At 37.3% G+C, this 26,906-nt stretch overlaps 1 protein-coding gene across 12 annotated transcripts in view; it reads right to left on the bottom strand.

Moving 5' to 3' along the window:
* Nucleotides 1-26,906, bottom strand: part of RBMS3 (RNA binding motif single stranded interacting protein 3) — a 640,734-nt gene that overhangs the window by 60,543 nt on the left and 553,285 nt on the right. The gene's annotated exons all lie outside the window — the stretch shown is intronic.

Here is a 26,906-nt window from a genome sequence, read left to right on the forward strand (position 1 = left end):
TTTTTAATGAAAAGGCTAAATTCAACCATGTATAATTTTTACAACCATCCATGTCATTTTCTATTCATGTGAATATATAGCATTAGCAGCTTCCTTTCCTCCAATGTGATTTATCTGTGATGTGTTTAAAATGCCTGGTATTTAAAATTCCAGTATTCAATGTAGAATGTATTCCAAGATATCATGTGTGTCCCCTCTCTCACTGTTCTGAATACTATCTTCTCTGAATAAAAAATATGAGTATCATAGAAATTCTCTAGTTTTTATAGATATGAATAAGACTTTTGGTTTATGACTTTTAGCCATGATTTATTTGGATAATTTTGATCACCTCAATACAATCTACCACTGGGGTGATAACGTTGATCCAGATGGGTTCCTTGACTGGGTCTCTTTGAAGGACATATTAAAATCTAATATAAATGTTATAAAAACTAAAGTTACTATTTCCCATGTTTTTAAATTTGAATATTTTGACCTACTTTCTTTGTATCTATGCTTTTGATACAAGACAGAACACTAAACTGTTAAATGCTGGGCAAATGCAACATTGCTTGTAAGAATGTCAAATGTTTCATCAGGTGTTAGGAAAAGCCTACCTTTAGAATATGTATTCTAACTGTTGGAATGCAAGAAATACTAGACATTCAAAAAAACTTCTTTCCATACACAAAGTGTCACATGGCTACTGAAGCACAGAGCCAGGCCACATACCCTTTCCTTCCTTTTCCTCTACCTGACTTTTCTGCCTCATTGACTAACTTAGACAATGGAAAAATATATATTTGTTTAATTGAAAATCTAGGGTTGGATGGAGTCTTTGCTATGATATCATTCCAATGTTTTATTTTAAAGATGATGATAAAGGCAGAAGCTCATGCTATAGCAACTCATTTAAATGTTCCCTGGTAATCACATGATTATGTATCTGAATGTTAATTTTTCTGTAAACATTATTTTTTTACTACGTGACTTTTCCCCCCATGTACATAAGTAAACATTTTGAAGAAATAAAACCAGGACAGATTCATGTAGATAATAGGCTCTCAGACCCCAAACTCATTACCCACAAGCAAATGTTTCCTAAAACTCTTTTGCTCAGGATGATTCATTCCTCATGTTACTACCCAAATCCAACTTCCCGACTGTATGTGTTCAAGGTTCAGGCTATCACTCAGCCTTTTTTATGGGCTTCTCTCCATTAATATGGGGCAAGAACAGCAATTGAGCCAAATATTTGGAAATGCTTAATACACAGATTCAGCTTTATTCCAAAAGGCATTAGGACTTTTGAGCTAGACTCAATCAGAAAAGATATATGTTATTTTATAGGTCTTCAGCTTGCAAATACACAGTTGTAGATTTGTGTTGTTTGAATTTTGTGGTGCTTCTGTGAGTCATCATTCAACAGGATGCGTCTTGAGTGAGACACATGATAAAAACTTTTACTTATAATTCAGAGACATCACTTTTTCTTCCTGCTGTCTGAATCTCTTTACCAAAACCATCTTTATTTTATATATATTTTTAAAAACCACTACTGGCCTTCATTTCAGTTATTTGCTGTGCCAGACCAGAAGTAAACACTTTAAGAACTGAGAATTTCTTTTTTAAAAAATATATATGTATATTTTATTGATTTCAGAGAGAGGAAGGGAGAGGGAGAGAAAGATATAGAAACTTCAATGACGAGAGAGTCATTGATCAGCTGCCTCCTGCTGGCCCCTGACTGGGGATTGAGCCCACAACCCAGGCATGTGCCCCAACTGGGAATCAAACGGCAATTTCCTGGATCCTAGGTCAATGCTCAACCACTGAGCCATGCACAGCCGGGCTGGAGGTTTTCTTAAATCACTTAGAGAACAATTATATAGAATAACCTCAGAGTTAAGACAAGTCCTAAAGCATATTTTTTTCAACCCCAAAGTGGCACTTTCACAATATTTTAATCCTTAGCAGGTGCAAGATTTCAATACTCTTCTTGAACTTGAGACTTAGTCTATCTTTCCAGAGTGTTGGCCCCTAGAGAGCTTCTAACATACAGCTGAACTGTCATAGCTCTGGAAACCCCTCAATTTAATCAGCCTGATCTAGTCACATAAAGATTGTTTGTCATAAATCAGAGATAAAGACCAAATCGTGCTTGGTAAGAATACTTTCTACTCAGCGCCCTAGGGGGTGACCTCGTTCCCCAGGGTTGCGAGAGGCAGACTTGAGTCTTTGTTTGGAAGGCAATATGCAAATGAGATATGTGAGTCTGTGACAGATGAATCAAAATCCATGCATGATAAGAACAGAAGGATTGAGTGCCTACATTTGGAACTAATTTAGGAAAGATCATCTGGTCTCTTTAAAGCATCCTTTCTCAGAAAGTGTTTGGGGACTCATTTGATTACAGATGCCACAGAGTGAGTTCTGCTTCTGTGTATAAACCAAACACCTGACAATCAAAGGAAAGAATGGGAAGGGATTTGTCATAATTTGGGATTGTAAATAGAAGCCACATTCTTTTCCTACCCAGACCAGTTGGTGCAAATAAATGAACAATAAAATAGTAATTCTTGGGGGAAGACTGGTAAGTCCATACATTCTTGTTCATATTCAGGAAAAACGTTCAGTGAATAAAAGGATTTCCGTAAATTATTGAGAACATAAATTTCTAAACAGTCTCAGGGGATGGAAGAGCTTTACAAACAGTTAGCTGGAAGTAGTAGACAGGAACCCCTTGAAAACAAAATTTCTTGATGATACTTTACCGGGGAAGGGACAACTTTAAGACTTTGAAGTGTTGGTTATCTACAACAAAGAATGCTGTTTGCTAGATATTTTTTTCATCAAAGAATGTCCTTTGTATTGTATCGGACATTTAAAAAGGAGAGGAAAACGAGAGAAAAATAACAAAATAGGAAAAGAGAAACCTATGACTGTTAAGGCTAAACTAGTGCCCTCAACTATAATTGTGCCTCATTAAATGTACTGTCAAATCCATTTCTACCCAATGCATTTAAGCCATAGACTGAAGAGTGTTTTGTGACAGATGTTGCCAACACATTAAGGGTAATTTCATTTACTGGAAATGTATAGAATGTGCTGTCTGACAGAGTTTGCTTGGCAAATGGCAAGGCAAAAGGAAACAGATTTTTCATTTTAGCATCTCCGGATGTCTGGGTTTGCTCAATGTTTAAGCTGCAAAGGAAAATACTGTAACATGCTGTAATTCCACTAAAAAGCACAAAAACCAAACAGTTGATGGAAATGTCTGGTCTGTTTTAGCCACTGCCCCTGCAAAACAAAGCTGCTCACACTCAAGAGATGTAGGGTAGATCTGGTCGCCCTCGTTCTGAAATAAACAATTTCAACAGCAATTTGGATAAAGTTTCCAAAGATCATTGATGTGGAGTAAACACAGCTGACCTAAGGCCAGAAAAGCATCTGTGTTGTTAACCTTCTGCCAATAGTTGAAAGAAATTTCAAGTCTTGGAGAGTTCATCAATATTTGACTTTCCCAAATAAAATTTAAAATCATTGGCAAATATGGGAAAACACATGCAGGCTTTCTTACATCAAGAGCGCACGTAGCTGACTTAAAACCTATTTGAAGCTATTGCAAATTGGATGATCAGTTTCCCTGCTTTCTCTTATTTTTCTTGGTCTAGTTCAACACAGAGTGATCTTTTTAAAATGTAAGCCAGATCCTGTCACTTCTTTGCTCTAAATCTCCCAATGGCTATCCTTCTTACTCAGGGCAAAAGCCAGTATCAGTGCAAGGGCCTAGATTAATTGCCCCTTTGCCCCTTCTTTGATTTCATCTCTTACCACTCTCTCTGTGGTTCACTCTGCTTCAGAACACTAGCCAACTTGCTGTTTCTCAAATACGCTCCTTCCTTCATTCCATTTGCCCGTGATTCCCCTTTGCCTGGAATGACTTTCTCCCAGATAATCTGCTCAAATGTCTCTGCTCACCCCCTCTTGCCTTCTTCAGTATCTCTCTGGAAGAGCTGTCCCCTCTCTCCTGCATCATCAGGGCCACTGGGGGATAAACTAGCCTGTAGATATGTTAAAACTTCAAAACCAGGTTCTTAAAATGACATCCTTTGAGCAGATCAAGCCTTGCCTAATGCCAGCCCTACCCTTAGACTGTTATATGAGGCAATCACGCCCTTTAGAATTTATTACAATATCTGGCCAACACCTTGGAAGGCATTATACATGAAACACATCATATCATTAGTATACACTTTAATCACAATTTATTGTTCATATTTTAATGCAACAGAGTTGTATAATGGTATCAGCAGAAAGAAAACTGGTAATTTTTGTAAATAAAGAATAGAGAAATGTAAAAAACAAAAAACCCTATATTAAAGCTAGACAATGGACTACAGTGAGAAGAAACCACTATACAAATATTCCTGTGACTGTCAGTACTCTAGTCCAGTGACACTCCAACTTATGATCTGTAGACCTGCAGCAGCAAACGAAAGGTCAGGATTAAAAGCAGAATCTCTGGGATTTGTGTCTTGGAATCTGTGTTTTAATATCTCCAGGTGACTTTGATGCACCCTAAGGTTTGAGAAGTCCTCTTTGCCTATAAACTGCTATTGTATAAACCACTGTTACAGTTCTTAGATACCAACAATTGCTTTTATTTTGTTTATACTATTTCTCAATTATGTATTTTAAATCAGCCTTGTGATAGGGCACGAGCCTTTATAGCAATAATCCCATTATATTTTGTTTAAATATGCAAAGAGTCCAAGCCTACATTTTTGATGAGCTGAAATGGGCAATTATCTGAATAATTCAGGCCTCTGCCTGATAACCTGCCCTGCTTCCATGTGCTCCATCTCCTTTGGGTTGTTGCGCATGTTAGAATTCTTCCTGTGTGAAATCTTGGTAAGGCCAGAATTGGAAATCATAGGAATTTTGTAAAAGAGGGAAGAACATTATTTGAATAATATAAGTGGAAAAAAAAGAAAAGAAAAATCACCCCCTTTTCCCCTTTTGTTGTATCTAGGTGCCTTGTCAAAATGTTTGTGGCCCATTTTATATTCTTTTCCCACAATGACTTATGCAAAACGATAGGAGTTTTTCATAGTAATCATTAAATACAACTTAAAATAGAACCAGAGGCATGGATATAGGAACAGATAGACAAATGTCAGAGGGGAGGGGGGTGGTGGGGACTGGATAAAGGAAGGTGAAGAGATTAGCTAAAGAACATATACACACAGCCCGACAAGATAGTGGGCGGGGTGCTAAGGAGCGGGGGTGGGGGCTGGGTGGAGGTAGGCAAAGGGGGGGATGAGGGATATCTACAATAGTATCAACAATAAAAAGTTTAAATTAAAAAATATATATTGTTAAGCATAGAACAGACTGAGGGGTCTCAGAGGGAAGGCAGGGCTGGGGGAGTGGGTGGAAAGAGATGAATCAAAGAACTTTTATGCATAAATGCATAACCCAGGGACCCAGATAACAGTATGGGGAAGGTTTGGGGGTGGGGTGGATGCGGGGTGGAGGGGATCAATGGGGAGCAAAAAAAGGGGACATCTATAATACTTTCAACAATAAAGATAAATTAAAATATATATATATATTGTTTAAGGTCATTTGTCTTCTTTCTCACCTGTATGGTTTTCTGCCTGTCAACTTTTTAATATTTCTAATCTAGTTAGAAAATAACCGAGTGGAGTTTGTGTACAGCAGACCACTTTTAGCCCATGTGAAGTGGAGTGCAGAGAGTGATGAGGGCTTACAAGTAAACTAGTGAGTGCAAACGATTTTCCAAGAACACAGATGATTAATAACACAAGTGGCATAAGGGTAGTTCAATTGATTCCGGGGCAGAGCTATCCAAAGGCAGTGTCCCCCGATATTCCCGTTTAACATTCCTTGCGGGTTATGCAGAGATGTTTAATCCTTTCATTTGTGATCTTGGCATGGGCGGTTTAAAAAAAATTTTTATTTTTTTTTTAATTTTTAGCCAAGGGAGGTTGTTGGGTGAGGTTGAAGAAGGGCTGTTGCTGAGAAAAAAGGGGGCAGGAAAGTGCCCCCATCCTCAGGAACGCTCACGAATCCTCAACGAGCTTGATACACTCCCAGGCAACTTGCAGAGGGCAGTCTGACTTTAAAACACATTATGTCTGAAATCCCAAAAGCTGTGGCAGAGCTGGCAGGAGTGACTGACTTGGGAGGCGTTTTGGAATGATCCGGGACAAACACCGCAGTGCGGGAGGAAGGTGGGTCCACGCCGTCCCTAACCCCCGCCTTCTCACTGCTCTGATCGCTTCGCTCAGCATCAGCCCTTCCGAGGGGCGAGGGCTGCTCCCACGCTCCCTGTGATCCCCAGGAACAGCAAGGGCAGGCAGCAGATATTCAAAACAGTTTCTGTGAATTGCCTTCTATGTCACTGCCTCTAACTGCTCAGTGAAATAAACAGTGGCTAACACTTAGCAACGTTTTTTTATTTAGACTGTTCGCAGTCAGAGGGCCTAAATCCTGTCTGCTGCTCACCACTGTCAGAGTAGAGTGTCCTAGGCTGTCCCCAGTGCGAGCGTATAACATATGCTTCGTAAATACTGGTTGGAAGAATGACAAGAGAACAAAATTCCAAATCAAAAGGTACTTAAAAATGCAAGTTTGGGATTGCCAGTCAAAGCGAAGCATTCCGAAGCTTTTGAGAAAACTCGATTTCACAAGGGGGAGTTTTAAAACCATGGTTTGGCACATGCATTTGTGCACTTATTAGTATCTTCAACCACCATATTCTTAAAAATGAGATCTGAAATTTGCCTGATATAAAAAGTTCTATTAATACCACCATCGCATATCTGTGGAAATTATTAAAATAAAATGCATTTGTCCATGTGCATATACCAGTGGCTCTCAACCAGGGGTGATTTTGCTTGATCAAGAAGGGGCATTTGACAACATCAGGAGACTTTTGGTTGTCAAACTGCGGAAGGGGTGCTCCTGACACTTGGTGAGTAGAGGCCATTGATGGTAGAGCCATCCTACAACACACAGGACACCTTCCCACAACAGAGAATTATCCAGCCAGAAACATCATTAATGCTGAGGTTCAGAAACCCTGGCACATGCAGACAAACATTCTTAAGCTCCATTTACACAAAATGAGAAAGATTTGGAGCTGCAGTAATTAGAAAGTGGCACAAACTATCTATCCACTCTCTGCTCCCTACAACTAACAGAAAATCTTAGCTTCTGCACCAAAATTATATTTATGATATAAATCAGTTTCTTAAAGACTTGACATCTAAATCAACTGCTTAAATCTTATAGTTTATCCATGAAAGGAAGCAAGACTGTTATGTGACTTTCATTGGCTATATGATTATTTTTTAGTTCAAATTTATATTGCTATTTATTTTGGAGATGTGGCTAACTAGAGCTGATGTTTCTCTCCTAAGTTTAGATAAATTAAATTCAATCGGTATAATATTTGGACTGCTACCTAGAGACGTGTCTTTGAGGGCTAAGGGTATGATGTTTAGAAGCATGGCATTCTAGACCAGTTATGTATATAGTTTATCTAAAGAGAGAATATCTATTAGCTATAAAAATATTTTTTTTCTTTTTCTCTTAAACATTCTTAATTTTGTGTTGCTTTTTGATTCAGTTATTATTGATTGGTATTGTTTTTAAAATATATGTAATTTTAGCACTGGCTGGTGTGGTTCAGTTGCTCGGGCATTGTCCCGCGCACTGAAAGGTTGCCGGTTCGATTTCTGGTTAAGGCACATGCCCAGTGAGAGTGCGATCCCCGGTGGGGGTGTGCAGGAAGCAGCCAATGAAAGTTTCCCTCTCACATCAATGTTTCTCTCTCTCTCTCCCTCTCTAAAAATCAATTTAAAAATATTTAAAAATATGTAATATTTAAAGACAATAAAACCAAATTAGTTTTAACCATGGAGTCTCCTTTAAAGGAATCTTAATTAAATACCATGCCAATTCAACTGTGAATAATGGTTTCAATTATTGGTTAAGTGCCTATTTATACAATAATGTCATTCTGAGTAAGAATATAAATATGTCACACTGAAGTATTTCTTACCAAAGCAGGTACATAGATAATTAGGATTCTCAACAATACTTGATTGAATCCTTTAGCGTTTTATGCTTAAAACTAAAGAAACCTGTTTGGCAGTGACTTTTAATGCTGTCAACAGCTTCTTGAGAATTTTAATAGATCAAAATGTAAATATGTTACATTACTGAGGGAGAGTTGAAAACCTGAAGACGTAGGGCTCCATGGTCAAATGGGTTTTGTTGACTGAAGTGCAATTGAACAATTAGTTCTTTCATCATTAAACTTGTTAAAATTACAAAAGGAATTGCATTATGCAGGTGGGTTACTATATTTGTTTCCTTTCCTATTTCTACTTAATGAGATCGCAGTTGTTGAGCCAGCAGAAATATTAAGTGTACAAGGAAGGATCCCAGGCCTTCGGTGAATCTGTAATGGCTTTAGCAACAGAGGGTGAATTTAGGTCCCTCAGCTTCCCATTCTAATCCCATAATCTAATCAAGTGCGGCTCAGCACAGACCCATGTGCTGTGAAAATCCATGTGGTGCGTTCTGAAGATACGAAGAAATCACATGATTTTTTCGGAAAAAGGAATGGTGCAACCTAAGTCCTTTGTCCTTACTTTGCAGGACTCTTAGGGCATATGCCTTCCTCACACATGTACAAAGTTCCAAAATCAGTTAAAAGGGATTTGAGAAGAAAGGCCATCAAGCTATGACACTTACCAAATGAATGGGTTAGTCATAATAGATTTCACTATCTTCTCTACTTTTAAGATACAAAGAAAACTACTGATATCTACTCATAAAGTATATTACATAATAAAAATTTATATTAGAGACATGGAGAACAGCTCCTTACCATTTTCCTACCTTAAAGATAACCCCAAAAATATGAGCAGAACTGATTTTCCTTATTTTTATTCCAAGAAGAAATAGAAAGGAGGCCATGTTAAACTACCGTCTCTACCAAAGTACAGCATAGATCACATTTTTATAGCTGAGTTAGCATCTTGAAAGACACTATTTCATAGTGGAAATGTCAAATATTTAGGACATTGGCACTCTTAAGCCAATGGCTATTGTAAGTTAATGTACTAGAGGAGTTTAAGGACACATAAGACAATTCAGTAATGGGATCAAAATATTTTCCATTCCTGCTTGTTCTGTCCAGAAGTCACTGAGATTGAATAAGCAATAGGGTTGCCCATGGGACTGTGCCTTCCTATTCTAGCTCCACGTGACGTTTCCCAAAGAAGGCTCCTACATGTAGGTCTAGGGCGGCCTCTTCAGCACACAGCACACACCCTCTATAAAGATTCTATGGCTTCCCATTTACCTTCTGGTCTAATCCTCAAGACTATCCATGCTGAACTCCCCATCCTTCTCTGGCCAATCTTTCTCTCTCACTCTTGGTGTCTTTGCCAGGAGCCTTGGGCCCCTACAGCAGGTTTGCATGTGTGTACTAAGATCAAATGCTACATTCCAGGGGACATTTCCTTTGCCTAACCCAGGCTGTTGGTCATTTGCTTCTCTCTTCTCTCATGATATTTGGCACACACCTCGATCATGACCATACTTTATTTCTCCCCTAGATTCTAAGTTCACTCTGTTATTCACGATGTTTACTTATTTTCCATGGTTCTAAAACCTAGCACAGCGTCTGTCATGAAGCAGCCTTTAATGGTGCTGAATGACTAAGTGAACGAATGGCATTTATTATCAGCCAGGGCCAGACTGTGACTTCAAAGGGATGTAAAATCAACAGCAACTCCATGCTGACACCGGACAAGAGGATTCAATTAAAAAAAAAAAAACAGAAGCAATCCCCTACTGGACAATAAGATGGTCTTAAAAATCCATCCATTCAATGACTTTGCTTTCGTTTAAAAGTGCCCCCGTCTGACCACTGCCAGCTTGATGTTCTTGTCAATTACTCTGAGAATTCCTGGGCTCCTAAGAGCCACACACTACCAAGCAACTTCACTGTTGGAGCTCACTACATAATTTCCATTCAATGGAAGACTTACATATACCCCATAACATGTCCTTTATGTATCACAGCCAGACTGACACAAATCCAGCATAAACGTTTTTATCAGGGCTTTCCCATGCCGCAGGCCATTTTAATAGTCATCTATTTGCCTAAGGTTCTTGTCAAACCTTGCCATGTGGTAAGAGAAAAAAATATTTTATTCACTTACACAGCAATCACTTTGAACACCTCCGAGTAGATTTTCAACACACAGGAAGTTTTAAATGCACATCCAAGGCAGTATTCCAGGCCAGTCTTTTTCCAAATGATAAGGCAAATAGGGCTCCCAGCAGATGTCTGAATATTTATGGGCATCATCTTTTGTCTTGTAAAAGGTTTATCTCACTTTAACTAGAAGCACTCAGGATGGTGAGCTATCAGAAAGCTTCTCATTAAAAACTTCTCTTTACTGACAGATAGGCCCCCCCAAAACCCAGCTGCAAATCATTTTCAAGGTTTGCAGAATCCTGTTGGTGAATGGGCCTGGGAAATTACTTCTCAAACCCCAGGGGTGATCAAGAGGAAAAGCTGGCTGTTATCATACTTATGGCCATTGTTTATAGTGCAAATTGCCTAACTATGTCACAAGGCACCCTGATTCTGGCTATTACTAGGAAAGCAGCTATTCCAAGGATGCTGCAATTTGCTGCACAATGGACTTTACTTTGTGGTCCCTCAGAGGGCATTTCTGGGCTTTTTGTTTTCTCTTTTAACACATTTTTAGAAATTTGCCTGGTTAGAGCTGGCAACTCAACTAGACCTAAGGATACAGTTGTGAAGTCAAGACCCAATTAAGAAACAAATTTACTCCCTTTAAAATTCACTTTTTATTAGTACCTTTGTCACTAACATGTCTCAGACTCAGTATATAATGGTATACGTTGATGAAATGTTTTGAAATCTAATGCTGTAATGAAATATGTCCTGATAGGATGGCCATCTCCTAAGGTAAAACTTACATATTAGCATCCAACCAGGACATAGTCTGAGGCCCATTTTATGTTTCTTTTCTTTGGTGTCCTATTTGTTGTAGAAACTTATAAATAACAACATCATTTGTTTCACTTAGACTTTATTGCCCTTTCTCCTAAAGAGTCATGCTATAACAGCAACTGTGACTTTTGCTAAGGTTAATAGAATGGTCTTAGACTCTCTAGTGCCTTGTTCCTCAAAGTGTGGTCCTGGACCAGATAGCATCATCTGGGAGCCTGAATTTCAGGTCCAGGCCCAGCCCCACTGAATCAGAATCTGCAGTTCAGTAAGATCCCCATGAGAGTCATATTCAAGGTCAAGTCTAAGAAGAGTTGCTTTATTTCTTTACTTATGCCTGCCATGGCTCTGAGTAAGTTTTCTATTGCATTGCTTCTAAAGAGATCCTTGGCTTGTTTTTTAATCATTTTGTTAAGAACCTATTTGAGGGCCAAGCAGCTTCAAATAATTTTAGAAACATTAATATGCCTCCCACAAATATAACTACAATCAACTAGATATTTAGTTCAGTTCCTGAATGGTCTCCATAGGATTTGCGCCGTTAGCTATAAAATCTCCTTTACAAAAAAATTTCCTTTCATTTCCTATGAGACGTTTTCATGGCAACCCTCCAACGAGCTGAAACTTCCATTCTTTCCAAATATTCTGCTTTACCAATGAATAGAAAATGTCTGTTATGGCCCAGAGTTAGAGGAGGTATAAAGTAGTAAGAGTCCACATCTATACACATACCATAAATATAAAGTATTGTATGATGTTGGAATAAAATTCTAAAATATTGCTGTTTGTTAGGCTCTCATGGAATTAGTCAAAAGTGCTGAAATTAGTTTAAAAATTAAAGTTTTTAACAGTTCTTTGTTGTCTTGACCTCCTGCCTAAACGCCTGACCCGAATTTCCAACTGCTCACTAGGTCTAGCATCTCCAACACCTCAACAAGGCCATGTCCCATTCTGAACGTTTTCTTCCTTTTTCTGTCCTCAGAGGATATTCTTCCTCCTCTTTTAGATTCTTGGAATAATATGGAAAATTCCAGGTCATCCTTGCCTTCTCCTTCTCTCTCATCATTTATAATCAAACCCATAGTCAAGTCTTGTCAACACTACATCATACATGTCCTCAGACCCTCAGTGTCTTCCTTTCAAGTGTGACTGGCTACGTTGAAGACTTTCCTGTCTCTCATTACAATTAATCCAATTACTTCCCATGGAGCATCTCTGTGAGTCATGGCTGAAGACATTTATGTTTTAATACTCTCTCCACGTTATCAGTCCCCCACGAATCGAATCCTGCCTTTTCAAAATAGAATTGAAGAAACCCTACAATTCCTAGACTCTGTTGCTGCTAGAGATATGTGACTTGCGGTAACCAGAGGAACCTGAAAAAGATTTAGTGTGGAACAGAGTTTAGAGTAACAGGTGGGAAGGGCATGTGGCATCCATTTCGCTGGCCAGGCGGTGACAGAAGTAGCAGGTTTCCATGGTTTGCAGCAATGTGGCTGGGGAGGGCGGGGGAACAGCAGTGGCAGTTAGCACCCCTTATGGTCTGGTACTAGGGGATCTAGACGTTTACTGTTGGCTAATAATCAGCATTTATTTGCTATCAGTTATCTTGCTGTCAAGCTTTTTCTTTCAATAACAACATTATGAAATAAAAATATATGCTAATTTTATTGGTTTTAATTTTTTTTTTTTTTAAGGTAGATGGAATGAGAAACTAAACTATTATTATTCTCTTACAATAGTTCACTAAGATATTTTTATTATTTCCTACTGCTCCTTGAAGGGAAACAAATAAGACTTTATGTCTATTAACAGGTATTCAAATTTTGACATGTTTGACATGTTTAACATCACGTGGCCATGATGATATAACCTTTTTATATCACTGCTTTAAACTTCTATGAAGAATAACATGGAGCTGAAAATACATTAAACTTATTGCAAAAACATGCTCTGTCTGACTTTTCAACCACCAGGTGAAATTATGCTATGAAAGTTACTCAAGAGAAAATAGTTTCTTTTGGTCTTCATTTTTCCCCCACCTTTTTCTTACAGTGCATCTTCCCTTTTGCATAGATTATATGTGCGCTACGTGGGGAAATGACTGTTCAGCAAAAGTAGGCGGTTGACTAGCATCAGAGGTTTTCAGCATATACTTTTGCTTTATTTCATGCAAGAGCAAGTCTGAAGCCATCTGCCTGCCAACAACGACATCCTTCATTCCTGTTATGGAGACAGAGCCCCCCATCTCATCATTAAAAGGCGATCTTCAAAGGGACATTGTTTGTGCTTATTCCCGTTGTGACAGATGTTTTATATCATCTACCTCCACATGCGAACTCATCTGTAAGGGACTACCCACTCTCTGCAGCCAGCTGTGGAAATAGCTCCAGTGTCATGTGTGGCAGCTCTCGTTCCATTCTTCTGACCTCACCAAAGACCACATCCAAAAGCAGGAAAAACAAACAGCTTTGATAACTTCCTTGAAAACATTTCCAGGGCCGAAGATAGGCCAGCTTCGGACAAGAGCTCTTTACAAAGTATGTAACAAAAGAGAGGAAACTTATTTGAAACACTCAGATGTCACCAAGCTAGCCAATCGGGGTAATCCCTAGATTAAGGAATCATGAAGCAATAGCATCTGTGGGCATGATTCAGCTGAAAACATCTGGTTGACTCAGAACCACTTCAATTAGCTGGAGGATGCATCCATCAATCATTTCTTTTCTTTTGATTGTATGAAGTTCCCACGAGGAAATGTTTACACCACCAACTCATCCAACTCTTTGAAACACTGTGAAGAGACCATAACATCTTTCTTAAGTGGATAGACAATTAAATTGTTCTGTGGTGGAATGATACCCTGATGTTAGAATATATTTTAGGAATAAGAATTAATCTGCTTTTAAAGAAGTCTTGTATTGGCTTGCTTGAAACTGACAAAGCAAAACGTTTAGTAATAAGAATGACATCACTTTGCAATATTGATGAGGCTTCTAAAATTATGATAAATATGCCAACTGTCTGAAATGTTAAAGCCTTAACTTTTTAAAAGATATTTTGTTGATAGTTAGAGTTTAAGATCAAGAACATTCATTCATTTATTCATTCACTCACTAATACTTACTGAGGGCCTGTTGTGTCTTGCCCTGAAAGAACTTAGAGTTAAGTAGTTAAATGACTTTAATGAGATACATTTTTAAAAAAGGTTTCAAAATGTAATATAGACAAAAGTGATGAAGAACATTGAAATTTCCCTTAGAAGTCAGTGCCATTGGCAATAATATGCCAATTTCTGTCTTCAGTTATTTTAAAAATTTGGCTGGCTGATTGCTAACACTCAGCTCCTGGAGTCACAGGTGAGGTCCGTGACTTATGTCTGCCTTATAAGTTAAGGCGCTATGTCACAAGCCTGAATATTTTGCTGCAGCAGAAACTGTGGGCCCTGGAAACAGCGGGCCCTGGAAACAGCCTGAGATCACCACACATGAGGTTGAAGAATCGAATGTGAGAAATAGCTCTAAAAGTGAGAGGAAACTGCAGATTGCACACTCATGAGACTGTGCCTAACAATTACTCAATGGTTATCTCAGTTATCAGGATCAAAATGCCTCTTTATAGGCCAAAGTCTGAAGTCTCAAGGGGTGGATGTCTCATCTCTAAAGAACAGTTGGCAGTAATTATAGATGTGTTCATTCCTGTTGTCAATCATAGCTCACTTATGGGGAGAGCCTCTGCTCTCTTTAGCTTTTTCATTAATGCCATTGTCAACCCACTTGTTAATTCAGTGGTAGTATTTCATTGTGCCATTCCTCCTAAGAATTCTGCATGCATCCCAGAAACAACTGTTCAACTAGTAGCTTTTAGTATCTGCATGGCGATGGAGTAGCAAACACACTAACCCACACATTCCATTTAACAGGCTATTCTGACTATGGTGGGTATTTTGTAAAATGAAAAAAAAAAAAAAAACCCAAAAAGAATCTAATTACAGTTCCATGGTTTCCTCATAGGATAGGTTTAATAAATATTAATATCCAGTGGTCTCGGAATAAGGTTAACTTTTAAAAAAATTATTTTTACCCACTGCACAAAACTCAAACTTAATTAAAAAGAGTGCAGCTTCATTGGTTCATAATAGTTTCTGCGGGGTTTAAAACTACCATTTGTTTTACATAACATTCTTTGGAGGACATTATGAATCAGGAAATCAATGATCAAAGTTAAAAATAAAAATTGTATTCTAAGAATATATCCATCTAAGAAATGACTTTGCCCCATACTGTTTGGTACATTAGTACTGTGGACTTGGATGGGTAAAATGATTTTCTTAAAATATTTTGGGTTGAAGGTAGTATGCAAAAAGATAGTGTGCAAGAATTTCAGAAAGAAAAAAAATCAGAAAATAGAAAACGGTTTTTGATTTACCATGCTTTTTGAGAACAACTAAAAGCAATGTTAATTTAGCATTCTTTTAACACCTACATTGTGAAAACCAGTGATCCGATCTGTCAATTTGCTCACACCACAAAATTTTCTAAAGCCAAAGTATAAATGGGTCTCCTCATACAGAGAAGTAAGAGATACGATGTTTCACTTTAAATGCCAAAACTTATCAGCAAGAGTGAATAACAGTCCAATATTTTCTTTTATCTGATTTGACTTTAACCTGTGTGGCTGGCTTTTAGCAGGCCAGAGAGGCTCTTGCTCCTTACTACTGCCAGGCATGGCCTGATCTGCAAATCCGATAGCCAGAAGTGGTGGCACCTTTTTCATAGGGGTACTTTAAAAAAAATATTAGAGAGGTCAATAATGGAACAAGCAGGCTTTCTGAGGGGTTCTAGAGCTAACACTCTCAAATCATGTCCAATCAACAAAATTAGTCCATAATTTTTTCCCCTGGAATCTGGGACGAATCAGGGAGATCATTCAGTGAAAAATGTGGAAACAAAGTTTATGAATTGCAGTAACAGAAAATCTGATGATCTACAGAGCGTAAAGAAGCAATTGCAGCTGCCTCGGGCGGTGGCGTCAGCACCGACAGCCGGCCCTCCTCGATAGGGACATGTAGCCTGCAAGGACCTGGAGTTCCTGGCAGCTACTTAAGGGTTCCCCAAACCTGCTCCATGGAGGCATCCAAAGTGTCAAAATAAAACTGCATCAAAACCCGCAGGTTTTGATTATAACCAAGAGACAGGGAATTGCAACAAGAATGTAGAGAAACCACTGAAAAAATTATAACTGGGATTAGCAGCTCTAGCAATTAGTGACTCTACAGACTGCGTCAGCAGGTGCGACACTCGGCCACCTGTGAAGCAGCCCCGATCGCCTGCAAGATCTGGAGCAGACTCGGGACTTCTGACAGCTGCCGTCCCCTCTCAGGAAAGCTTTATTCCTTCCTTCTACCTCTCTGAGAAATTCCTTCTCTGATCCTTTATTTTGCCTCTCTTTGGTTTCTTGAAAGAGGAGATGTAACACACTATGTAACTTTAGTATCGATTTTATGTCCCCAAAAGAGTGTCGTGGTCCCTGCCTTTATCTTCACCTTTGGTGACTCAGAACGTCAACGAAACCCACTGGATTTGTTTTCTGTACTATTAATATTTCTGTTTTTGGCAAATCATTCTTAATGTGATTACATTGATGTTGGATTTTATGCAAAACCTCTTAAGTTGTTAAAACATTAATTAGAAAAAACCCTTAAAAAGCCAGTAGGAAATGCTTCATTTTTATTAATTTTTTTTCCATTTAAAAATATGAGCCTATATGAAAAGAGGAAACAAAAAATTATCTTTTTTGGCTTTATTTTTAATGACTATTTTTATTTTTACTTTGCACAATAGGTACTATCTAACATAAGAAAATGACACAATATTATTTCTTTATTTGATTTTGGTTTAATTCAGAACTCTTGGATCTTTTTGAATTAATATGCGGGACTTGAAAAAAATAAGATTCTGGTCTTCAATACAAAATTAAATCAAAATTATTACACAATGTTCAAATTACTTACATCCTTCAGTAATAAACTACTGTATCTGTGGAAGATGGTAAAGGATTTTAGCTTGTAGTTTCCAATAGTGCTCTAGTTGACACAGGTCTAAAGAAAACACACCACTTTTTTGTAATGTACTTTTGTGGAATTTTCCCATAGTTATTTACTATGTGCTTTACTTAACCCATAGGTTTTAAAATGCAAAAAGTGTCATTAAGCTGAAAAGAGTGATAAGCTGAAAAAGCTCTATAATATTCATGGGCCATTTTCAACGATTATGAACATTAAAAGTAAGCTATATTGACCTCAGACCCATCTAACATTATATAATTTTGAGACAACAGAATTAAATTCTGATACTATTTGGTTGAATGTGCTTATCAGAATCAAAGCTTTTAGCTAAATCATATGAATTCCTTTCCACTTAAAATATAATGATGGTCGGACTGCTAAAAGATGAAAAAATATTTTCTTATACTAATCTAATCAGTATTAATGGACAAAAGATAACTTACTAATATTTTGTATTCTATGTACAAAAGGACCCAATTATAATTTTTTATTAATCTGTCAACTTAATTTACTCTGGGTTAAGTTATATAACCTGATATATGAAAATTTAATGAAGAATCTATAATGAAAAAGAAGTGTCGTTAACTGAATTTAAACATACCTGTTTCAGTTCTGACACCAATTTGTGTGATATTAGAAAAGGCAATTAACCTCTCTGAGTTTCACTTCCTTCATCCATGCAAATATTATCCTATAATGTTCAGGTTCATATTTTGTGATAACGTATATAATATTATCATAAAAAGACAGAGAACAAAGGCCCTCTACATAAGCTAAATAGGCAGAGCATTATTCCAGAGACCAATTCACCTTGCTGATGCCTACAATTCTCTAGAAGGTTCACAAACTTTTCATTACATCGTAATAGGGAAAAAAAATGCACACGCTCAAGTCTATTCATTTACAACTTCATCTATACTAAGATACTAACAACCAGATCAAATTCTTTAGAGGAGGTTTTCCGAGAAGCACACACACCATTAGTTTGACGAAAAGGCTGTTTTCTATTTCCTATGGTCCCTCTCCAGGCTCCTACCTAACACACACACACACAGACACACACACACTCTCTCTCACACACACACATGCACACACACGCACACAGAGACACGGGGGCTGGCCCTGTTTATTCCGCACCGTATGCCTGAACATGGAACAACACACAGTGTCTGGCACACGGTGGCTCTCTACAAGTATTGTTTAAATAAAAAAGCAAAAGAGAGAAAGAATGAGCTTTTGGCTTTAAGTGTCTTGAAGAAAGATCATGGTTGGGGAGAGGTGAAGGATGTTGAAAATAATGGCTGAGTTTCCTAAAGACAAATTTTACCTTCTTGACAATTTCATCAAAATCTAACCTCAAATGATGAACATGGCTTGTCAGCACATTTTTTATTATTTTATTAGTATTTCCCCTGTTGAAATGTAAGTTCCATAAAAGAAGGAACCTCTGTTATTATCAGTTTTGTATTCCAAGCATCTAGAATGATGCCTGGCCCATAGCAGACATCCAACTAATGTTTACTGAGTGAATGAATAAATGACTTCAGTTCTATTTTTCCAAATAAGTTTACTGCCCTAAAAAATCAATCTAAAAATGTTAATGTTATTAAAAAAAAAAGACTGGGTAAAAAATATCTACTTTTTTTACTGCTATCATTCTTCTAACGTACAGACAACTGAAGTTTTCTGATTCTACTGGAAATATTCCAGAAGTTAACTAATTACAAAATAATCCTAATTGGAAGCTCTTGAATCTCCTCTTAGAGGGTTCTTAAATACCTAGAGATTACTAAAATTTAAAACACATTTTATTTCCCTAAGGTATATAATTAATTTTCAAATGCACACATATTTTTTATGGAAATATAACACACATGTTTCTGATTCATTTACATTTTTAGCGTTCTATCACATTTGTAGTCAGACTTGTGTGATCATTAAAAGCCTAATTTAGGAGAAACATGCTACTTCTGAGCAACCAATAAGTAAATTTCTACTGAAAGCAATGGAGGGGATATCCAACTATTTTCACATAGGTTCAAAATCAGGATTTTTGAGAAGTTTAATAATTAAAAATAAACAAGTGTGTGCTTTCTGGTTGAATAGTCCCTGGGGTTTATTAAACTTAATATAATCAAGAAGAGAAAGATGCACCTTAAACAGGTGCTATGAGATTTAATAATTGTCTTAATGAATTTAATCTGTATAAGACAAAAAGCAAATGGGGGGAAAAAAGGTGAGAAAGATCTATCAGAGATCACAGGAATATAGGTAAAAATAGACTTTCATTCTTGCATACTTTTGACTTTGTTCAGAAATCAATACTATAATTTATTTCATTTTCTAGGACAGTTGTAAGAAGATATTGTGTCAGCCAGAACATTTCTCACCATATGCCTGGCCGTGTGTAATAGAAATGGACATGATCGAATGATTGGATCATTCTGATTTACGTGGACTGTCTACATAACTTCATAAGCAAGGGTAATTGCCACTAACGGGGCAGCCTTGCTGAACCATAGCAAATCAGGATCATAAATACTGGGAACACACCCTAGTGAATCTCAACGGAAAAAACTAAAGCTCCATGCTCTTGCATTAGCAGTTTGCTCCGGGTACAGAATTAAGTGTCTTTGGTTTAGTTGTTAGACTTGCAAGAGAAAAAAAATTGACAAAATTCTTAGAAACTGTTTAGATGTCAGTAATTATATCGTACCTATTGAAGGTTTATATTCGAAACATTTAATCCTGTTGTATTACAGATATTCCACTAAAGGTCCCTGCTGCTGATTGTCTGCCGATGAATCATCATTCTCACGAATTTCAGACTGATTCTTATTTTTAGATTAAAGACATAAAGGAAAGTTAAATCTTTGAGCCACCATCCAGTTTGTAAACACTTGTCTAGAGATACGGACATGCATTTAAGGATTCTTGGGAAACTGACTTGAAACCCTCTGGTCTTTAAAATGTCAAATAGGAAGGAGAGAAAACCCCCCCAAGACAGTGTGTATAAAACCCTCAGGGCATGGGAAAATCCCACAGGAAAATATGAAGTTTTTCAAGAATTTAGCTCTCACGTTCCCCCTCTGGAGCCTTTTCAAGTTGGCCCACTTGAAATACTGGAATGATTGAGTCATTCTGAGCTCATACTTTTATGATCAGTAAAAGTGGCTCTTATTACCAGCTTCAACCATAACATTAGAGAATACAGTGGAAAACCCGCAGTGCCAAGGATGGGATAATCCAGAAAAGCATGAGATGATCTATTCTTGTCAATAAAGCAAAAGAAATAAAAAAAATTTTTCAGAAACATGAAGAAGAGACTATCCTATCCTAAAAGTGGTATAGACCCTTCAGTGATCATGGTTTAGGGTTGATAGAGTTCCTACATTTACAGCCACTAACAATGAGATGCATAAACCTAAATATGCAGGTGCCTCCTTGGGTGTTCCTGTGCGCTGGGCAAGGAGCTGATTGAGTCCTTGGTCTGTGCCAGGCAAGGGGCTGCTGCTGTGTTTTCATATTTTGTTGTTCTTCCTCTCCCTAGATTAGTGGCTATAGAGGGAAGGAGATTGAATAAGTAAAATATCTTTCTGAAATATTATGCAGGATTGGAATGAAACAGTCTTGCATGAGCATACGTGGCAACTTCTCAAACTTTTATACCAACTCCTAAGCTTGAAAAGGGGTTGGGCTAAATGGCCTCTACGATTTCTTCTAATTTAAAGCATATCTATCTCTATTTTCCAACGTATCACTGTAGTCAGTCCCTTAAGTGGAAACATCAGGTGCATATGATTTGGTTGATTCAAAAAGGCATATGTTATACACTATATAATTAGCTGTAAATTTATGGGTATAAGCAAAAGTATAATTAGGTTGCTAAATAATCTTGCTTGCAAGGGGCATAAGCAAGCACTTGATTTAGAGCACTTAAGACTAGTACACTTAATGTAATGTTATCGTATGCCTATTATTTCATATTCCTAAGCCTAAGGGCTATTGCATATTTCAGGCATGGTAATTACTAGCGAAAAGTAAATGCACTGCTAGGAATCCCATCCATTCTCTCCAGTGGGAAGAGATGACTCTCAAGTCGATCACTGCCACTTTTGTATGCCAAAACTCTATTTCAAACTCCATATTAAAAATCTTTATCTGGTTCTACAAATTTGATGTGCCCCCAAGGAACTCTATGCCCCTGATCTTGAATGCATTCCTTCTTTTCCACAAACGAATTCAGGTTCAGGACGTTACCTTCTCCCTAGCCATCCGGGCTAAGGTCTGCTAGAGTCAAGTCGGTCCACTCATCCTCCATAACCTTTCTCTCACGCTTCCTCAACTTTTCTACTTCATCTCCTTCATACCTTTCATTCTTTCTCCTTCCATTCTAATTTACGCCTTGAATCTCAACAGTGTTTAGTCTTTTTTTTTTTTTTAATCATATGTAAGACTTTGAACATCCTCATATAAACATATATTTGCATAAAACGTATAGGTCAGTGTTTTGGCTAAATAATAGCTATCATGGAGATCAGCCTATGTGGACAGAAACATATACATGGTATCCATCCATCCATCTATCCATCTGTCCATGCCATGTATAATATAAATTATTCCTTGAGAGAAATTCCATACACACATCTCATAAAAGTAGAAAGAAATAACTTTGGAGAGTGATATTAGAATCTGAGGATTTATATATGTGGCATGTAACAAACTTAGCATCCTAATGATCTTTCAGTATTGACTGAAAGCACTTGAGGTACAAGACTGAAGAGATAAAAGGCTTTATAGAAACGTAAGAATCAATTTTTAACATACACCATTGTTATGCAGAAATAGTTCTAATGTGTATCGATTACAAACCCTTTAAGGATAGCTCTTTGATAAAAGGTCTGTCTTCTGAATAGAAGTTTTAAGATTACTGTTCAGAACTCAAGTTGATAATTAGGCTGATCTCCTCTGTACTAAATGAGAATTAAAAAGCCGAGAACACAATACTTATTTTAACATGGATAAAGATTAATCCTCTTACTTGAAATTTGCTTTCAGTCTCCCCAGTTTGTTCTGAGCTTCCAGTATGTGCCAAGAAGTATGCTTACGTTAAGTGACGTAAAAAAGGAACAAGCACCATACTAATTTTTTAAAAAAATACACAAACAGCGTGATGCCCACTAAACTATTCGCACGCCCCCCTGCCAAATTCAGCAGGAAAAGACGTTTTCTCTGCTGATGTTACGATTTTGCTGTCACCTCTCAAGTGCAGCTTTCAGAGCCAGCTGACCTTGTTGAATAATTACTGTAAGATATAATAGATATTTGCTAGGTCTGAAGCCAAGTCGTCAATTTATGCAGATGCTCTTTAAAATTCTCGAAGTCCATACCAAATAAGCCCATTCTATTTGTTCAGCTTACTACCAACAAGTTCATTTTGCACCTGACTCACCTTGGCAGCTACAGCAGGCTCTAGTGCTGCTAAAAACCATGAGCGCTTCATGAGCCACTGAGTGATGATAGCTCAGTGGGCCCACCCCTGCCATCAATGTTTTAGGCACAGTTTGTCTCTCAATCATCAAAGGCACAGAACTACGGGGTCTCAACTGAGTACATGTTCAGGCTCTTCAGGAAGACATTTCTTGAGAGGAATCTGGCACAGATTGCTGATAATCTTGCCGCCCCCTTCAGCGGGGAGATAAGCCAGCCTTGATCTGGATCATAACTCTAAATCAGATGGTATAACTTTTATAAAATCTTGGCTGAGACTAGGGCAATCTAAAAGAGCGAACAGGTCACATGCTAGCCAATTGGATTTATGAAGTGTCATTGTTACATCAAGCTAGGTCATGGGAAACATATCTGAAGAAAATTAATTTAGCTGCTCTAGACATTTCATAACAAAATTGAAAGTTAACATTTGCTTGGTTTTTATTGAGAGTTAATAAAAGAAGTGACCGAAGGAGAAAACAATATAGCCAATCTCTAATCATTTTGGCATTGGCTTACGAAAACTTCAGACAAAATTTTAACACCCTATTGTAGTCAACTACTCTGAGCTTAAATATTTATCAAATTTATTTCCTCTGCTATACGATTTTTGCTTTTTCTTTAATTTAGCTGCCTTTTGGGGTGTGTCTTTAATCGCAAGTGCCATTAGTTTTGTTTCTCATAGCAGATGAGGTAGAAATCCTTATCATTCATTTTCCTGGGGTCTAAAGGTAGTGGATATTCCTTTTTTATTCAAATGAATATTGTGAATGATATAACAAGTTCTTAAATAATAAATTTATACTCCAGTTCGGACAGAATAAATAGTCATATACCCTAGGATATTGATTATCTATCTATCTATCTATCTATCTATCTATCTATCTATCTATCATCTATCATCTATCTATCTATCTATCATCTATCATCATCTGTGTATCATCTATCCATCCATCCATCCATCCTATCTACCCATCCATCCATTTATCTGTCTATAATGTGAATATAACCTAATTAACCTGTTTTTCTCGTATGATCAATAAATTACTTCTGAAAATTGCTGTCAAAGAGTAAACTCTTAGGTCACACAGGAAGCACAAACTATCCTCGTTCAGATACCACACTGTAAGCTTTCCAAGTTCGTTCTTTTACTCAACCTGAGGAGGGTTTTCCTTCACTGCAGTGAAGACGAGGGTTGCTGCTTGTCCTAACGAGTAGATCTACTAATTCTTCAGCTTTTCAGGAAGGAAAGGACGATAGAGAAGAGATGGGCGGGAGTGATCTTCACCGTCTACAGTCTGTGCCTGTAATGATCGACCACGGCCAACAAACGCCTGTCCTGAGGCCGCTACTCTCCGACACAGTGAGCAACTCCAGCCTCCTTGCTGCTTCCACACTTCGCACATGTAAGTGTTACCCATACCTGAGTTATTGTAAGTGTTCACTTTATGACGGGGTTCTGATCAAGAGGGAAGCAAATTCTATTCAAACAGAGAAATAATGTAAATTTAAGTCCTACCTTTGGTAAATAATCCTCTTGAGCAATAGAAGGGAAAAGCCTGAAGGCACTTTACTGGCATTTGTGTTAGTATTTTGAAAATATTAATCTAAATTATATAGTTTCTTACATTTTTTACAAACAATAAAATAATATATCGTCTTAAAGCATTCCTGATTTTACATATATATGAATATAGATATATACAATCTGCCCCCTCCCAGCTCCGGTACACCCGAATTGGTTGTCTGACAAAACCCAAGGTAGCCAACATCATTCACCATAATCCTGAATTGGAGACAAGCACCTATGTAGAAATAACTAGGCTCTCGAGGGCTAACCTACCACAGATTAACCTTTAACGTCAAATAAAGCATCCCAATGACATTCTGAGAAGCAAAAAATGGAGAATAATATATTTTTTATTAAATTTATTGGGGTGACATAGGTTAATAGGATCATATAGGTTTCAAGTGTACATTTCTATGTATATTGCAGATGTGTATATTGCAGTGTACCCACTACCCATAGTCAAATCATCTGTCACCATATATTAAGCCTCTTTCTCCCCACATACCCCCACCCCCTTCCCTCTGGAAGCCACCACACGCCTGTCTGTGTCCACAAGTTTCAGTTTTATATTCCACACATGAGTGAAAGCATATGGTTCTTCATTTAGAAATATTCTCAATATTTTAACCCATTCATGACTATTTGTTTAATGAATGCCCACATACATCGCATAACTGTTAAAGTTCTAGACACGAATGGACATTTTCTTCGAATGTACTATGAAGAAAATGTCATTTCATAGATCATCTGTGCCCTTATCCTCAAGCCTTCAGTGATTTCTTAGTAGTTTCTGTTGCCCTAGCAACATTTATAAAATAAATGATTTACCCTATCGCCCTATGATTGTGTTGCCCTGGTAACTTGCTATTTTCTAGATAGTTTGACATGGATTTTATTGTAGCTGCATACTTGCTTTCTCTAGAGATAATCCATAGAAACTAAAGCTTTAATAATTTGGATACTTAATATTGTGTTTCCATTTAATTATATTTAATGTGCTAAGTAGCTATTACTAATGCAATGTCAATGTCTTTACAAAGGAACTGGCATATTCTGGTTTACTGATGACATGATGAAGAAATTCTAAGTACGACCTAAGGATACATTGGGGGTTGCACACGCTTGGAATCTTTTCTCTTAGGAGCTGTTTCAGTTTTGTGTTCAGAATATTGTGCCTGAAGTTCTAAAAAAGTAATACATTATTCCTTGAGCTAGTCTTTCTTTTAAAAGTCCATAGTAAAATAACATAAAACTGCTACCAAAAGACAGATCATAGGCACACAGTTGGATTTCAAAAGACTACAATTCACCACTTATTCTAGCCACTCCTGGACTGAGGAGGCAGGGATCTTAGACATCAGGAAATGCTCTCTCCAAGAAGCCTTCAGAAGCTCTACTTAAAAGATGAACCCTCTGCGGGTGAATGTTTCTACTTTAAAGATGAATATTTCTGCAGATATAAAATGACTTTATGTACAAAGGCTTTGCATAATGACATTTTTATAATGCAGCAAAATTAAATTTTTTTCCATGTATGATTGATTCATCCATTACTCTACTGGAAATTTATGACTTTTTAACACACATCAGTGACAGAATTTAGCTTTTCTGTTTTATATTTTCCAAAGTAAACCTGAATTCTAGACAACAGCATTAGGACTATCAAGCTAATAAAAGATGTGTAGTAAAGTGTGTCAGATTGACTAACAAAAGTTGGACTTCAATAGGCCACAATTTACCTTTCCAAACAAATCTTTCTCTTACTCCTAGCACAAACATTTCCCTTAATGCAGTTTACTTTCCTCCCTGAGCCCTGAAATAACTTGAAACCCAACCCTATACATGTTGTGTGTTATTTTCACCCAAAGCGCTCTCTTCCTTTTTCGTCAACCTCATAAACACTACCTGTGCTTTAAACTTATTTATGTACGTGTTCTTCCCTGCCCTTAACTGTTCACAGATACCTCGCATTTCCAATGTTGTATAACTGCTAAATATCTGCCACCTTTTCTGCTGTGAACTTTTAAGTATATCATCCTAAGCACATAAAAATTATCTCCACAATTAGATTGTCTGTCTTTAGGTCATTATTTCTTTTTTCCCCCTCACCCATTTCCCATGGGTAAAAGAATCTTCTGTACATATTGGATGCTTAAGAATATTTTTTATTATTTAGTATGTTTTCCTGGAACTTGAGCCTCTGTTTCCTGAAGTGAATAGTCAATAATGCTCACTCTTGCCACCTTTATTCAACAAAGTACTGGAAATCTTAGGCAGAGAAATTAGGCAAGAAAAGGAAATAAAAGACATCCAAAATGGAAAGGGAGAAGTAAAACTGTCACTATTTGCAGATGACATGAAATATAAAGGAAACCCTAGAGTTCACCAAAAAGCTGATAGAACCAATAAACAAATTCAGCGAAGTTGCGGAATAAAAATGCAATATACAAAAGTTAGTTATGTTTGTATGTACCATGTTTACATTAACTACTAGAAACAGAAACAAAGAAAACAATACCATTTACAGTTTTATCAAAGAGAGTAAAATATGTGGAAATATATATATATACATATATATAAATAAAACCAGGAGTGAAAAAAATTGAGGAAGACACAAATAAAGAGAAAACAATCCTTTGCTCATGGATTGGAAGAATTAATATTAAAACAACCATACTACCCAAAGGAATCCACATAATCAATGC

Source organism: Miniopterus natalensis, chromosome 15 (assembly GCF_054644295.1).
Source record: "Miniopterus natalensis isolate mMinNat1 chromosome 15, mMinNat1.hap1, whole genome shotgun sequence".
NCBI classification, from domain to species: Eukaryota; Metazoa; Chordata; class Mammalia; order Chiroptera; family Miniopteridae; genus Miniopterus; species Miniopterus natalensis.